Source organism: Neophocaena asiaeorientalis, unplaced genomic scaffold (genome assembly GCF_003031525.2).
Source record: "Neophocaena asiaeorientalis asiaeorientalis breed wild unplaced genomic scaffold, Neophocaena_asiaeorientalis_V1.1 scaffold429, whole genome shotgun sequence".
NCBI lineage: Eukaryota > Metazoa > Chordata > Mammalia > Artiodactyla > Phocoenidae > Neophocaena > Neophocaena asiaeorientalis.
In genome coordinates this window covers 2,900,530-2,913,107 of record NW_020173550.1, presented here as the reverse complement: position 1 = coordinate 2,913,107, position 12,578 = coordinate 2,900,530, and positions in this window count along the sequence as shown.

Here is a 12,578-nt window from a genome sequence, read left to right as displayed (position 1 = left end):
AATGCAAGTGGGGGTGGGGGGAAGTGGGGTGGGAAGGATGGACAGGCGGGCGGGGGGGATCTCTAGCCCTGAATGATCACTGAAGCACCGTGTGACCTTGAGCAAGTCACTTATCCTCTCTAAAATTCTGCTTCCTCAGGTGTGAAATTGAGGAAGAAGAGGCAGGGGGTGGTTGGTTTATCACCATGGTCCTTTCTAGCTCTGACATTCATTTAACAAACATCGTCAGCACCTGGTATGTGCCTGACCGCCTGCCAGGTGCTGGGGTGACATGTATGACCAGGGCAGGCCCAACAGGAGGCTTGCTTCTTGGAGCTTCCAGACTACTACAGGAGGGCAAACTTTATCAGATGACCACAAGCAAATTCCAGCAAATGTGGCAAGTGTTCTAAGATGTAAAGGTAGCCCGCTCGCCACAACTAGAGAAAGCCCGCACGCAGCAACGAAGACCCAGGGCAGCCAAAAATAAATAAATAAAAAATAAAAATAAATAAAAGAAAGCTGCCTGCTGACTTAAAAAACAAAAGCTCTCTTCTTCCTGAGGAAGTGATGTTTAACTTCAAGGCTGAGAAGTGGGGTAGGGGTTAATGATGAGTGGGGACAGGGGACAAAGAGGAGAAATGAGACCTCCAAGCCCCCGTGGCTGATGGGGGCAATGAAAGGCCAAAATCATGGCCACCTGGACAGATAGACAAAGACCAGAACAAGCCAGGCCTTGCAGCCATGTTCACGTTTTGGACTCCACCCTGAAAGCGCTGGGGAATCGTGGAATAAGTAGACTGGAGGGGAGAGGGAGCGTTATCTGATTTATGCTTTTAGAAAGCTGTGAAGAAACACCTTGGTGTCTGCAGGGAAGGGATTTTCAGCGTCTTGACTGCCCCTGGACGTTCTCTGAAGGTCTCTTGGCTTTCCCACCCAAAACCCCCTTGGAGGCACCTCTCTGCTATGGTCTCATTCATAGGCTAAACTCCCCTACCCTCAACTCCAGTCCCCTCAGCCCCACCCCTCAACAAGCCCCTCTGCTCAGTTTCCCTCCGAGAGTTAATTACTCCCCACTTCCTTGGCTAGAAAACAGCAAGATGGGTGACTCATGCATGCAAAGTGCCTGAGATCCCCAGATGAAAGGGGCAGGACGCACCTGGGCCCAGGGTTATTACCTTCCTAGAGGCATGCCCTGCATTAGCTGGAAGGCAAGGGGCCCAGGCCAACCCCTCAGCCCAGCCCAGCACACTCTTGACTAGTGGGAAGATTTTAGTGACGGGCGTCTGAAGAACACCAGGAGGTGGGAGATGGAGTTTGTGATGGGAGGGGATTGGATGGTGCAGCCGCCCCGCTACTGCCCCACACCGATAGATTCAGCTCCCCGCCCAGGTGATGGACAGCAAGTTCTTGTGCTATAGAAGGGTCTTTGACGCCAGTCCAGGCAGCAGGAACTCCCTACTCCCTTCTACGCCACCAGGCAGGCTTGTCGGCAGAGCTACAAGAAGAAGCAAAGGAAGTGTCCCTTTGCAGTGTCATGGAAGGCAGCCCTGGAAGGGACTCTCTGAGTGTGTGTGAACCTCCCTCTCTCTGGGCCCTTCTCCCCGCAGCACCCACCCCACCGGGCCCGGAGTGTAATTGGCAGCTCCGGTCGGTGCCCAAGGCCAGCATAAATAGCAGGTCAGCTTCCTAGAGCAGCCCCAAATCGAGACACATCCTCCTCTCTTCTGCTTTTAATTCCTTGTGGCTAGCATGTTTATTTTGGGTGAGGAAAAAAAATCGGATGTTTATCCTTCGAGGAAATTATCGGCTTGCTTTCCTTCCCTCTCCCCCCCTCCTTCCTTTCTTTTCCCCTGGTGTTTTGGGCTTTTAGTTCAGCTGCCAGAGAGACCCCCACCCTCCTGGCCTCCAAACTTGAAAAAAGAACAAAACTAGCCCGGGCTCTAGGCTGAAGCCAGCCCTGTCAGACGTCCCTGGAAGCCACAGAGAAGGAGCTCCCAGTGGCCGGGAGGGGAAGCCTGGAGGCCAGGAGACCTTGGGGAAGGCCCCCTGAGTCAGCTGTCTGCCTGCAGAAGGCTTTGGGCCTCGTGCCCCCTTTTCTTTCGCTGCCTCCTCCAGGAGGAAACAAAATGAGCATGTAGATTGCTTCGAGACTGCTAACAAAGCAGCTAAGAAAGGGAGTGTCAGTGAGCCCTTTACAGGGATGAAGAGAATTGATAGAATTATTATCATCATTGTCACATACCATTTGTTGAGTGCTACCTGCACACCAGGCACCGTGCCAAATGCCTGACATGTGGCATCTCAGTTAGTGCCCTCCTGCCCAGCTTTACAGCCTACCGGGCCCTTCATACATATTCTCTCATCCGATCGTCACAACCGTTGAATAATGTAGGTGTCACGATTCTCATCTTATAGATGAGGAAACTGACATTCCGATAAGTTAATCTGAAGATAAGATAAGAACCTTATCCCTGTTCTGTAACTAGTAATGGTAGAATCTGGAGTTAACTCAAGCCTTCCCTCTCTCAGTACTCACAGGTAAAGGGTACTCTAATTTTACTCTCCGGGTTACATAAAATAAAGGCCAGACCTTCTATTTATTCAGAAGCCAGGTAGGCCAAGAAGGAAGGCTGGAGGTTCCAAAAGAACTTAAAGGGAGTCTCCCCCACGTGTCTTCCCTGAACCCAGCTTCAGCTATTCTAGACCAAGTATGATTTGTGGGGAGGGCCAGCTCCTGGACACTCACAGCAGTGGCCTGGCCCAGCTCAAGGCCATTACCACCCAACTCAACCTGCTCAAGGCAAATACCCCAACAGTTTACCACCCTCAATCCTTTGAATCCCCCCTCTCCCTCCCAGAACCTTGCCTGTGTAATAATTGCTAAAAAAAGAGATGGAAAAGGATATATAGGAAGACTTCCTGGTGATGGTGATGGTGGTGGTGATGGTGATAAAGATGGTGATGGTGGTGGTGATGGTGATGATGGTGATGGTGATGATGGTGGTGGTGGTGATGGTGATGATGGTGGTGGTGGTGATGGTGATAAAGATGGTGATGGTGGTGATGGTGGTGGTGGTGATGGTGATAAAGATGGTGATGGTGGTGGTGGTGGTGATGATGGTGATGGTGGTGGTGATGGTGATGATGATGGTGGTGGTGATGGTGATGATGGTGGTGGTGGTGATGGTGATGATGGTGGTGGTGGTGATGGTGATGATGGTGGTGGTGGTGATGGTGATGATGATGGTGATGGTGGGTTCAAGTGTTAGGCCTGAGCGCCCATGGGATAAGAAGAAAGCTGGCTAGATGCACGAGGTGGTAAGATTTTTTTTTAATTTATTTAATTAATTTATTTATTTTTGGCTGCATTGGGTCTTCATTGCTGCGTGCGGGCTTTCTCTACTTGCGGCGAGCAGGGGGCTACTCTTTGTTGCAGAGCACGGGCTCTAGGCGTGCGGGCTTCAGTAGTTGTGGCACAGGGGCTTAGTTGCTCCACGGCATGTGGGATCCTTCCGGACCAGGGATCAAACCCGTGTCCCCTGCATTGACAGGCAGATTCTTAACCACTGCACCACCAGGGAAGCCCCAAGAGGTGGTAAAATTTAAAAAGCACAACTTTTCTTACTTAGCACACCTAAGATCACAGAGTCTCTACCACTTGATAGCTCTTTGACTGCAGGCAACTTACTCAACTGTTCTGGACCTGTGTTTCAACTGCAAAAACAAAACAGCGTAATGGGGGGGAAAATGTAAATAAGTGCCTTCCTTAAAGATCTGTTGCAACAGTTAAATGAGATGGCATGGAAGGCACCCGGCACAGTGCCTGGTGTGCAGGCTGTTCAGTACGTGTGTGTTTTCCTCTCCTTCCCTGCCTGCACCTCACCTGCTCTGCTCCCCAGCTCGGCTGGAGCAAGCAGTGAGGCCAAGGGTAATGGGAGCACTCACCCTCCCCAGACAAGAGTCCTTCCCAAGAGACCCATCCGAGTGTCAGCAGCCCCAGAGAAAGGGCCACCTGCCAAGGGAGCCTCTAGCCCCAGCCCGGCATGCTCCACCCAAGCTCAGCAAAAAACTGGGTGGCTTGGATCAGGAAAGACAACCCAGTTCCTTAGCAACTAACAAGCACTTCCCTGTAAAGACAAAGACCCTTCACTCAGAATGCCCCCTTCCCCCACTCCTCTCCAGGTATCTGATCTGTTTTCAGGAGTGGGGCTATGGGCTGCCCACCACCTCCAGGAGGTCTGAGGGCCTTTAGCCCCACCCTCCCGGCTGTCCTGATATTACCTGCAATTACCCCATAGCACCTTTCATCCTGGCACTAATTAACTTTCCCATTACCCCCAGGAGCTGCTGGGAGACACAAGAGGTGCACACACATACACACCTGCATGCACACACATACACAAATCCCCATAGTTCCCCTGCAGAGACCCTCGCTCCATTTTAGAGACCAGGAAACTAAGGTTAGAGAAAGAAGAAAATTCCTTGAGGGTTCTCATCTGCCTCCTGGGTACTTGGAAGGAGAAATAGGAGCTGAAGACGCTGGCTTGGGGAGAGGAGGGGACAGGGTCCCTGGCAGTCCTTGGGGGATGAGGGACCAGGAAGGAGAAAAACCTTTGGCGAGGACGGATGAAAACCATGCCAGGACTGAGGTCTTGGGTCTGAGTACCACCTTGGTACCACCAAATGCAAGCCACCTCGCTTAACACAGAGAGGGCATTTCAGAGAGAAAAAAAGGAAATATTTCAGTCGAAAAGTCGAAAGGAAGAGAAACAGTCAGAAAGAGAAGGAAATAGGAAAGAAGGACACAGCCAGCTGGTCTGATGTAGCTGGAAGAACCACTGACCAGGAGTCAAGACCTGATTTTAGCACCAGGGCTACCATTCACTGCTGTGTGACCCTGGGCATGTCAGCTGCTGTCTCTGGGCCTCAGCTTTCTCATCTATAAAATAGTTTGGGTTGGGTGCTCTCAGAGGCCCCCTCCAGCTGAATGTTCTACAGTTCTATATGGTTATTTGGGGGCATGGTAGAGAAACCATTCAGGGATCCTAGTAGAGGAAGAACGGAGGGGCACATGGGCACTCAGGCACAGAGGGTAGAAATATGACTCGAGAACCTCCTGACCCGCCCTGAATGAGGGCAGGACACAGAAGCACCCTCTTTATTCCTCAGGAGCTGGAGTCCGCCCCACTGGCATAAGTCAGCTGTGCAGGAAGCAGAGGGCTCAAAGGAGAGAGGCTGAGCCTGTCAGAAAGGCAGGTGTAGCAGGGCCCTAGTGCAACTTTCATTTCCAGTCTCGTGAAGTAAGCAGACAGTGGGCTCAGGGGGCTTCCTTTAGGGCCTGGGCAGAGGAGCAAGCCTAGGTAGTGCCGGAAAGGAGTCCAAACACCTCCACCCACACTCACGCTCACACACAGCCACACAAACTCAGACGTCCCACGCTCACACTCACATACTCACACACTTGCGCACTCATTCACTCACACGCACATAGGCACAGCTGGATGTGTATACTCAAGCCACCACAAGGCAACAGGTTCCTTCTCTCCTTGCTGTGGCTGTGAAGCCAGCGCCCAGTCAGCTCTTCCCCAGTATTGATGGAGGCTCACCTGAGTGCTAAGAATTGACAGGACTACAAAAGAAACCTAGAAGGTCTCTACTCACCCCCACCTCCCCAGGGAGGAAGCTGAATTCGCCCATGAGAGCGCTGGTCACCCCTGTCCAGAGCTCGCCTGGCTTCCTTCCCCCGTACCCCAAGAACCAGACCCTGCCGCTTCACACGTATACAAACGTGTGCACGCACACTTACACACACCTCTGCTATACGCATCCTGCACACATACTGTAAATACACCAGCCCACACAAAATCACACGGTGTACGCACCCGCTAGACACTGCAGGGTTTCACCTCTGCCGGGCTCTTTCTAGACATCCATGCAAGCTGCATGGGTGTGCATTGTCCAGCCCAGGCGGTGGCAAACGTCGGATTTGCACGCACACACAGTGTCCATGGATGCACGCCCACTTCATTCACAACCCACAGCACAGCGGCCCGCCAGTGACACGGGCACACCATCCTTTCGATTAAACTGAGGACCAGACCAGCCCTAACCCCACAACTCTCACTTTGCAGACTCCTGATGCAGCAAGTGGATTTGTGGCGGCGGCGGTGGAGGTTGTGTGTGTGTGTGTGTGTGTGTGTGTGTGTGTGTGTGTACGTGCGTGCGTGTGTGCGCAGTACATGCAGTTTGGGGAGTGTTGGAGAGGGGTGAGGAGGAGGTTCTGGCAGAGGGTGGGAAGCAGGCCTTCCCCTGAAGTCCACAAGGAAGGCACTCAGACACACCCTCCTCCCAGCAGCCCTACCTCTGGGCTCTCGCCTGCTGCCAGGCCAGGGAAAGGAGAAGCTAAAAATGTGGCCAGTCTGACTTGCTAAATTGGTCTTCGGTGGAGAAGGGGAAACGCGTCAGTTCCCTGGGGAAGTGGCCGAGCCCAGGGTGGCCACAGGCCCCTGGGCTTCTACTCCGATGGAAAAAAAAGTTGCTCAAATAGATCTGACGCTTTGTTTTCGAACCCAAAATACCCTGTGGCGGCTGCCGGAAGTGTGACCGCGGGAGGGAAGTGGGGCAAAAGGGAAGGTTAGCTCGAGTTTCCACTGCAGCAACTTTTTCTTTCATTTGGGGTCTAGAAAGCTCTCCTGCCCATCCAAGAGAGGGTTTGTGTGAGAGGCAGTGCAGCTCTGGGATTCGGGGCTGGGGTAGCCACAGCCATAGTCACCCTTGGCCCGCTGACACCTCTTCCCCAGAGGCCTCTGAAGAGTCCTCAGGCACTGTCAGAGTTTTCTCTCAGGCCACCTGGTGGCAGGCAGGAAAACCCGTCTAGGGAAGAGGGGCTGTTCCAGGGGCAAGGGGCCAAGTCACAGGTGACTTTGCCTTCAGAGGCCCGACTTTCCTTAGTGAACCGTGATGTAATTTTTTTGACAAAGATCTTATTTACATAAAAATTTTCAAAGAGCATCCAATAAATTAGCTGGACTAACAGCACAGACCCACATCTTCTGATTCAGTACTTTAGTCAGTGGCACTAACGCTAGCTCCAAATGCAAGGATTGGGGAAGAATGACTACATACAACAGGATCTCAACGTGCACTCCCCATCACTCTCTCTCCCCTTATCCTCATTTCTTTTTTCTCATATCACTTACCACCACCTCGTAGGTATCTTCTTATTGCCCACCCTCACCCCGAACCCTCATTAGGTCTTGAGTCTCCCCACAGACTCTTTTCGTCACAGCTGTATTTCCAGTGCCAGACACACAGTAGGTGCACAAGTGATAACTATCAAATGTTAAAGACAATCAGGTGCAGGGGCAGTCAGCAAACAGTTCTCTTGCCTCATGAGGACTTGTTAATTCAAAAATGCTGAGTCCTGCGATACCCCAGACACTAGCGCTAGGTGGGGATGGAGTGGGTTGAGAGGAGGCCGTATCGTGGGAATACGATGCAAAATCAGAAGTGGCTCCTGCCCTTCTAGAACTTGGGGCAGGAGGATGGGAGGCAGGCATCCATCAAAGGATTACACAGATAAATGTAAAAAGGTAGGTAGGACCATGGCAAACTAAGAGTGGTGTTTGGTGCATCACCTGGACCAGGGGTATCAGAGGAAAGCCTCTTCCGGTTGGGTGGTGACTGAACTGAAGGAGGAATGCCCTCAGGGACATCGTGGTCCAGAGAAAAAGTCACGCTAGATGCAGGATGGTGTTGGGGCCGCGCAGATGGTTCGAACTGGTGGCCGGGGAGGCAGAGCGGCGCCGCCCACGGCCGGGGCCTGCGGACCCCGGCTGCAGTTAGAGACGGCTGCGCGCCCTCGGTCCCTGGGTGATATTTACGGACTCTTAATGACGGCAGGGTAATCACCTTAATGAAAAACTCCCTCAGGGCGATGAGGAAACCGGGAGGCATTTCGGAGGCGACGGTGACTCAGGCTGAGTGTGCCGCGCGCGGCCTGGCCACTGGACACGAAGGACTAGCGAGTCCCCTCCCCTGCTCCGCGCGCCCCTCCAGCGCCGCCCCCGGAGCGCGGGGAGCCGAGGCCCCGGCAGGCTCTCCGTCGGCCAAGCCACGGGCAAAACCGATGGCCCACTGCCACGCTCGGCAGGCCCGCGGCTGAGACTTCTTTCTCTGCTCCGGTGCGGGTCTCCGGCGCCCCTCCTCACTCACGACCTCGGCTCCCCAGCTGCCTGGCTTTGGGAGGGGGCTGCGCTCTGGAGTGCTCACGGCACCCCTGCAGACGCCGGGCTCTGCTGGCCTTTGCATCCACTCTCCTAACGGCCCTTCCTCCGCCAGTGCCTCAGTTTCCCCAACTGAGCAGCAACAGCTCAAGATTCTCCACACCACCTCCACCCTGCCCCCGGGTGGCGGGAGCATTAATTACAGCTTGTTCCTGGCTTTGAAGATGAAAAATGCCAAGGATCATTGCCACTCAATTAACGGGGCTATTACCACTTAAGTTTATGCCTGATGAATCCTACCCCACCCCCAACTTGGGGTCCATGTTGCCTTGGACTCCCCGAGTCCTGCTTTCTCCTGGAGTTCACACCTGGAGTTAGCCCCCTTTCCTGCTCCTGCGTCCCGAACCGGACCTGGTAGAGCGTCTGGCACATTCATTCTCCCACAAATACTGACGGAGCACCCACTATCCCCTCCATAAGCCAGGTTCTAGCTGGGGATACAGCAGTGCGGGTCCAGACCCAGGCCATTGCCTTCCTGGAGCCTACATTCCAGTAGATGCCCAAATGTCTGCTGGCATCTTGCAGATCCAGCCTCAGTGCTATCTCCCTTCTCTCCCTCTAGGATTCCTCACTCATCCACAAACAAACCATAATCAGGCCAGAGAAGTCCTGGAAGGACAGTGCTAATGGGCTCTAGGTAGTTTCAGAGATGAAAATAAATAAATTTAACATGAAAATGAGGGGGGAAAGCACAGCTCCTTACACTGAATACCTCCTGCCCTTGTCTCCCCCTTCCCTCCCCTCCCCTCTTCATACCTCCCCTCCTCACTTATGGGTCTTAGCCCATCCTCAAGGCCTTGATCAACACCACCCCTCCCAATCAGGCTTTCGCCTGTCCCTGAACATGTCCTCTTGCAAGTCCTTCCCCCTCTGAACTTCCTGCCTGCACTTCCTTTCAGAACTGATCATGTCTTGTGTGTGATGGCTTCTACCTCAGCCTCATTCCTCACTTCCCTTTAAATCACCTGCTCCCTGACAGACCGCAGGATCCCAGCCTCAAGTCTGATTCCCTCCACAGGAAGTGCGCCCTGGATGTTTGTCTCATTGAAACAAGAGAGCTAAGTTCCAGACCCAGGAGCCTCCCCCTCCACCCCAGTGGGGAATGAATTTTGGTGGACAAGGGGCCCCCCATCCTGTATAGTGGGCGCTGGGTGGTAGAAATGCAAGGACAAAGTGGGAAGGTCGCAGTCTATCCTGCACTCCTCAAATCGGCCATGTTTCAGAATTACCCATGTGGACACTTGGGTCAACAACCTCTTATGGAGCACCTGCTGGGGACAGGCAGGGGGAGTGCTGTGGAGACTGAGGAATAAGGCTCAGTCCCTGTCCCCAGGGAGCTCAGATACCATCTCTTGTCATCCAATAACTTTCTTGGTGATCTGGGGCCAAATAATTCTGAATAGCCCAAATAATTCTGCAAAAAGAGAAAGAAGGGGGGGAGAGAGAGAAATCTATCATGTCCCTTCTCCTTTGCCCATCTGCCCTGAGCCCTGGCAGAAAAGCTCATGCCATCAGTCAGGCTGATGGGCAGACTTCCACTGGGTTCCAGCTGGCCTGTACTGTTCAGCCTCAGAGTGACGGGATGGGCCAAGGGCAGTGTTTGTTAGTTCTTTACTCCAGTCGTTGTAAAGAGTCTCATTTTCTAGCAGAGCTATGGCATAACAAAAGTCAGGAAGCCCTGCCTAGGCCATCTGGTGAAAGAGGATGCTGACAGTACTGAGGACCTCGAATTAGGGGCCCAAAAGAGTCATTAACTGCTTTTCCCCACATCCCAGGTTTTTGGACTGCATAGAACAGCAAAGAAGAAGCCAAAGGTCGGCCCCCAACTGCTCACCTTGGTGGACGATGCGAAGGGCCCGCTTGTTTTAGGCTGAGGAGGGTCCTGAGACTGGGAGCTAAGAGACACAAGGATCTAGAGACCACAGCTCTCTCTGACTCCCCAAAGGTTTTCCTTCCAGGGCAGGGAGGAGAGGAACCTGCCAGCCTCTTGGATCCTCGACCTGTCCCATGGGTGAAGCCTGTAGCCAGCAGGAGGCTGGCTGCGTGGGGAGCAGTGGGGGGAAATCCGCTCTCCTCTCTGCTCTCACCGCTCTCTCCCTCCTTTTCTCTCTCTCACTCCCTCTTTGCTCCCCCTGACTGCCTCCCCAACGGCCCCCCACACTCACACCTTTTCTGGTTCATTTCAGATGACAAAGTTCCTCTTTCCAAAAAGCTTCGTCCCCCAAGAGTTTTCTCTGCAGAGACACCATCCCTCCCAGCTGAGAAGGGGCTGTCCCACAGTGGGCCCCAGGGGCCATGACAGGCCCCCTGAGCACATGACTCCACTTACCCTCCAAGCACCGCTGAACTAAGACAGCAAAGTTCCCATTACAAGCCCTCATGCCCTGACCCATCCCTTCTCCTCCTCAAGGGTCCCAGGAGCCCAAACTTGACTGGGAACACTAACACGTCTCCTCCCAACCTTTTCCGCAATAGAATCCAAAATTCATGGATCAAAGGAGCTGGGAGGAATTTAGTGGTAGGTTATCCACTCCAGCCCCACCAGAAGCCCAGGAACCAGAGGGTGGCCCAAAGTTACACAGATAATTAATGGTGGAACCCAGAAGTCCTGATTCCCAGGCCAGGGCCTGTTCTTCCCATTTACCCGTACAGCACACTTTTTCCAAGTCTTGTCTTCTATCTAAGACCTGCCTTCTCTCCCTGCCCCAGCCCAGCCCAGCCCTGAACTCTCAACCTCTGGACCCCCATGGCAGTTACTCACTGCCTTGGACTTGTGTCTGAGGAGGGGTCTCCACCTCACTGGCCAGCAAACATTACTTTGTAACAAGACTTTCTCCCTTTGGTCACCAGGTTCTCCCTGAAATTGCTTGAAGAGTAATCCAAAACACCCGGATTCAACATGATTATAATGAGTTCGTTGGAATGTAGGCACAAACAGATGTTTCAAATGGAAGTGTGTGACTGGCTTGGCGAGGAGCCTGTGACCTCTGTGACAACCGAGGGCAGTGGGACCTTTGCTCAGAGTGGCACAGATGCTACTCCACCTACCGGGAGCCCTGGCAGAAATGCTGCTCCTCCCTGACGTCCCTGTGAGCTGTACCCCCTCCCCTCCCCTGGGCAGGGGCTCCTCTCCTACCTGAATGCTGGGTCCCAGGGGTGCTGGGAAGCAGATCCAGCTAGTCTTTCTTCTATTCATTGCCTTCTCCACAGTTTTTATACCTCTCCTTCCTCTTACGCACACCTGCCATCTCCTTTCTTTTCCCTAACAGCCAGAATGGGGACAAAGGCTGAAATTAAGAGCAGCAGCTTTGGAGTCACAAGGCCCTGAGTTCAAATCTCAGCTCAGCCACTTCCTGGCCAAGGGTCCTCCAACTAACTACTCAGACTCTTTCCAACACCTTAGATCTTTCATTTAAAGCAGACAAACAGGGCTCCCCTGGTGGCGCAGTGGTTAAGAGTCCGCCTCCCAATGTGGGGGACACGGGTTCGAGCCCTGGTCTGGGAAGATCCCACATGCCGCGGAGCAACTAAGCCCGTGTGCCACAACTAATGAGCCTGCGCTCTAGAGCCTGCAAGCCACAACTACTGAGCCCTCGTGCCACATCTACTGAAGTCCACACACCTAGAGCCTGTGCTCCGCAGCAAGAGAAGCCACCGCAGTGAGAAGCCCGTGCACCGCAACCAAGAGTAGCCCCCGCTCACCGCAGCAAGAGAAAGCCCATGCGCAGCAATGAAGACCCAACGCAGCCAAACATAAATAAATAAATTTTTAAAAATTAAAAAAATTAAAAAAAAAACTATTGGAGGGCAGCCCTAAAAGCTTCCTCACAGGATTGTTGTAAAAAATGAAGAAGATGGGGCTTCCCTGGTGGCGCAGTGGTTGAGAGTCCGCCTGCCGATGCAGGGGACACCGGTTCGTGCCCCTGTCCGGGAAGATCCCACATGCTGCGGAGCGGCTGGGCCCGTGAGCCATGGCCGCTGAGCCTGTGCATCCGGAGCCTGTGCTCCACAACGGGAGAGGCCACAACAGTGAGAGGCCCGCATACAGCAAAAAAAAAAAAAATGAAGAAGATGTATCTCCACAGGCCCCAATCTTTTGTGGGCACAGAAGGTCGGCGAGCCCGAAGCCTCCAGCAGTCCCCAAACAATGCTCTTAACTGTGACCACCACCCCCAAAGTTGTCGTGGCTGTCAAATTCCTTCCACGAGCTTCTAGGCCAAACCCACCCCACCTCAGAGTTGTCTGTCATTACCGAAGGAATGGCAATGACCTCTAGAATGCCAGGGAGAGCTGGCCAGAGAGATTCCACCA